This window comes from Brassica oleracea, chromosome C7, assembly GCF_000695525.1.
Source record: "Brassica oleracea var. oleracea cultivar TO1000 chromosome C7, BOL, whole genome shotgun sequence".
NCBI classification, from domain to species: Eukaryota; Viridiplantae; Streptophyta; class Magnoliopsida; order Brassicales; family Brassicaceae; genus Brassica; species Brassica oleracea.
In genome coordinates, this window is record NC_027754.1 from 1,000,238 (window position 1) to 1,005,338 (window position 5,101).

At 34.5% G+C, this 5,101-nt stretch overlaps 1 pseudogene; it reads left to right on the top strand.

The window, feature by feature from the left end:
- Positions 1-2,845: 2,845 nt before the first annotated feature.
- LOC106305660 lies at positions 2,846-4,030 on the top strand (annotated as a pseudogene).
- The last annotated feature ends 1,071 nt before the right edge of the window (positions 4,031-5,101 follow it).

Consider the following 5,101-nt stretch of genomic DNA (forward strand, 5'->3'; position numbering starts at 1 on the left):
GAAGCAAATGTATGGGTTTGTGCAAAGCCTACCTCCTTTATGGAACTAGTTGGGTTTTAAATCTTCCAAAGATTTTGTCGCTTTGGTAACCAAACCGTAACACAACCACAAAGAGCTTACCACATGAGTATGTATCATGAGTCGATCTGTATGTTGTTCATACCTACTTCTCGCAATATAAAATTATTTGTTTAGAAACTCCATGTTTAAACCCTTTAACAAAAAAAAAACTCCATGTTTGTCTAGAGTTTTTTTTTTCTTCCAGTAGTTTTGTTTTATCTAAATAATGTTTAGAATATATTCTCGTCAACAATTTATGTTTTTAATTGTCTTTGCAGAATTTTATTTAAAGTTTAGTATGATTGATTAAAGAGTTCAAAACCCAAAGAAAACAAAGAAATGCTACTCTTTCTATTTTTGAAAGATAAATGTTTTGAACAACACGTTTGTTTCTGAAAGATATAGTATATGTTGTGATTTAAATATATTTTATATGAGTTAATAATTGCAAATTATAATATTTAAAACATTAATTTGTATTTATTGAATTATTTTAAATTAAGATTACTATAAATGGTTAACCAAAGAAAAAAATTTATTTATCAACAATTTTTTTTTTTTTGACATCAACAACAGACTCATACTGACTCTGTGAACCACTCCGGTAGATTTTGATCCATGTGAACGACAAACGACGGTTGCTTCCTGACCCTGCGTGCTAGACTATCCGCTCTTGAATTTTGCGTCCTTGGTACATAGATAATCTCCGAACGTGTGAAACCTTCTTTCAGTGATTTAATATCTTCCAAATAACTTGCAAACGCTGACCATTCTTCTGGTTCTGAAACCATCTTCAACAACTGAGAACAATCCGTTGCAAACGTAACCTGAAATTGACGTAAGTTTCTCATGCATTCCATTGCCCATAGTAGTACTTCTATCTCCGCATGTAGAGGAGATAAACAAGCCTGGACATTCCTTGCTTCCAAGAGCCCATCAAAACCTTCTAAAATACTCAGCCAACCTTGCCCGGAGAAGACCTCATTCTCCTTCGAGGAACCATCTGTAAAACACCATCTCCCCGGAATTACAGGAAGAGTCATAATCTCAACTTGGGGTACTGTCCTGATTTCGTTCATTACCTGTGCATCAGCCCAAAGTCCTGACTCCGTTTCTGCTAATTTGAGCGTGTTTCTAGGGTCCATGTCCAGATTACTAAAAATTTTATTATTCATTTCTTTCAAAATATACCAAAGTATCTATGCAAATTGATGATCCTCCATCTGTGGAGAGACTCTCCAGAAGAGATGATCCATGTTTGTAAAGAGGGAGCTCGTTGGGAACATAGTTGGATTTGATGGTATCTTAGAGAGAGCCCAAACCTGAAGTGCTGGAGAACATTCAAAAAACACATGGTTGATCGATTCCTCATCCGCTCCACATCGTGCACAACATATGTTTCCTTGTATTCCTCTCGCTTTCAGATTCTTCTTGACTGCTATACAACCTGTAACCAATTGCCAGAGAAAATGTTTCAACAATTTTTCATATGTTTTTTATTATGCTTAAAACTTAAAAATATATTTATCTTTAGTGTTCAGTATGACCAGATAAAAATAAAAAAAATACGGATATATTTTAGTCTACCTCTAGATCTGATTCTCTCTATACATAGTTTACTATCTTGATTCCATTAAGCTTGGATATCTGGATAATGATTCCACCCTTATAACGGTAAAATGTGGTATTCGAGCCAGTGGAACCCGACTACAAAATGCATTACAATGGTTAAGGAGATTTAAGAGTCCATAGGTGACTTATTAAATATTTCAACGAATTTTATTTTTTATAAATTTGGTAGTCTAAAATTTTTTTAGGAGCCTATATCTATATAATTTTCTTTATATATTTTGGAGGCCAGAGGCCAATGTTTCACTCGCCCACATTGGTCCTGCTTGGAAAAGTTTGCACGAATGCTTAAGCTTGTAACATTAATTGTACTTCAGCCCTCTGCATTCGGTAAATAAAAGTCTACAGTGACAACTCTGATGATGTATATGATATCTTTTTACTTTATAAAAATATGTAACTAGTGATTTATGCTATATTTTAAACATTATGTATATGCTAGAGCATTTATTTGTATTGATATTTTTTCCAAAGCTATTTAGTTAATAGTAAAGCATTGCTTAGTTTATGACATATAAGCTAATTATAGTTAATAGAAATTAATATCTTAAATGCCATGCTGGCTAATAGATTTTAGGAAATATACGAATATGCAAGTTTTTTCATAGATAGGATGGTTTTAAAAAGGGATCTCTACAAAATAAAGACAAATAATAATAGGTATTAACATTTTTTTTTAAAATGATAGTAATAAAATAATAACCTTTTAATAGATAAAAGACAAAATAGCAATGTCAGCAAGTAAACCTCGCATTAATATGAAAACAAGCAAAAGTAAATAGAAATGTATAAAAATTCTATAAAATACGGATTTGTTATCATATATATCCTATTATCATAATTTGGGAAAAATATCTAGAAGGATTTGTTATCATATGTATCCTTCCTGTCATCCTTTTAGAGTAATTATCATAGTTGTGGAGGCATATCTATTGTCTGTCTTCTATTATAAATGGTGTGGATGAGTTATAACTGATATTTAAGGTCATAACTTGTGAACAAGAGTAGAAAGCATCATCAAGAAATTTGTAAATTTCTCGAGGTAATATTACTATCGCTGATTACTATGTCTTTTGTAATGAGACAACTCTATATATTAGATGTGTTTTTGGACGTGCCCTAAAAAGTTGTATGTTTTTTAGCTTTGAGTTTGTCTTGTCGCCATGAAGACAAAGGAGATAGAAGACAACAATAACGAAGGAGTGATCACAACCTTCAGACATAGCTTGGACTCAATTCCTCTTGATCTAATAAGCGATATACTCTTAAAGTTTCCTGCAAAATCCCTTGTCGAGTTCACATGTGTATCAAATACATGGTACTCCATAATCCGCAGCCAAATGTTCATAAAAACTTTCATGTCAATGTCTATCTCTCGACCACGTATCCTTCTCACCTTCAAACGCAACCACAACAATGATAATGAACTGCTCTTCTTTTCGTCGCCTCATACTTCTCAAGTATCAAATGATTCATCATCTGTAGTGTCCAGACACGAGATGACGATATCAAGAACCTCTCCTGGTGATTACATAATCCATAGTCCTTCTGTCCGAGGCTTTCTATGTTGTTCTCATCAACATCAATACATGGTATGTAATCCAACTACAAGACAAGTCATAAACTTACCCGAGGATCATGGTTTTGACCATGGTACAATGAAATGTTATATGCATTTGGGATACGATCCAAGCAGTGATAAGTACAAAGTGTTGCGAATGGTCACCCAACCGGGGAGCAACTTAGTTCTGAGCATAGTGTGTATAAATTGGAACGTCAACAATGTTCTTATTATCCGTGGAGGCGCGTTGAAGGTGGTATATCTAATTATATTCCTAGTTCTAATGGTGTATACATTAACGGAATTGTGTATTATGAAGCTAGGATAAAGCCATGGATTAGCTCTGTAGTACTGGTTACTTTTGATTTTGGTTCTGAGCGTTTTGGTCAGATTAAAACACCAGGAGAAAATTTTACTTGTCTGGCAAACTACAAAGGGAAACTAGCAGGCCTTAGTCTCCTAGGTAATAGTTTTAATTTGTTGGTTCTCGAGGATGTGAAGGAGCAAGCTTGGTCGAAAACAGATACATTTGTTTTGTCCCATACTTTGTGGGATCTACAACTAAAATTTTCAGGAACCACTGATGCTGGGGAACTGGTTTTTGCGCCAAGTTCGTTTTCTGATGACTTCGATGTTTTCTATTTCGATATAAAGGAAAAGACAATGAGAAGAATTAAGGTTGAAGGGGTCACAAACGATGAGGAGTTTAGATGTCGTAGAAAACATCTTTGTTATGTGTCAATCTCATGTGACCATGTCGAAAATATTTACATGTATTAATTTAAAGTAAAAGTTGTTGTAATTAACTTTTTGTCATTTTTATCTCTTTTTATTTTATGTTTAGGCAACCTCATTAATTCCAATATATGAATTTCAAAGAGAGTTTAGCTATAGACGATATCTCTCCGTACTTTATGTTCAAACTTTATTCAAACCTAAATCATTGTTTTGCTAGAAATATCTTATGCAGCTTGATGATACTTCTTTTTTCCGTTAGGATTTGTGCTAAAGAAGTTTTTTCTTTTGATATTTTTGATATTCTGGACTACGGTTTAAGTATTATCTTTTCCTCAATAAACTAGATCTTCTAAGTTTTTTTTTTTTTTTTTTTTTGTCATCAGCATAAACAGATTCATACAGACTATGTGAACCAAACTGGAAGATGTTGGTCCATGTGAACGACGAAAGATGGCTGTTTTCTGGCACTACGTGCTAGGCTATCCGCCTTTGTATTTTGGGTTCTTGACACATGGATAATCTCTGATTGAGAAAAACTTTCCTTCAGGACTTTAATATCTTCTAAATAACTTGCAAAAGCTGACCATTCTTCTGGTTCCGAAACCATCTTCACCAATTGAGAACAATCCGTTGCAAACGTAACCTGAAATTGACGTAAGTTCCTCATACATTCCATTGCCCAAAGTAATGCTTCTATTTCCACATGGAGAGGAGATAGACTAACCCGAATATTCCTTGCCCCCATCAGCCCATTAAAGCCTTCTAAAGTACTGAACCACCCCTGTCCGGAGAAACCATCATTCTCTTTCCATGAACCATCTATGAAACACCATCGACCTTGGATTACCGGTAATGCCGGAACCTCTGCATGTGCCCCAGTCCTCTGTTCTTTTGCTATCTGCGCTTCAGACCATAGTGTGGACTCTGTTTCTGCTACTTTAAGCGTATCTATGGGATCCATATCAAGGTTACTAAAAACTTTGTTATTTCTTCCTTTCCAGATATACCATAGAATCCATGCAAACTGGTGATCCTCTAATTGCGGAGAAACTCTCCAGAAAAGATGATCCATATTTGTAAAAAGAGACCTTGTTGGGAAGATAGCTGGGTTTG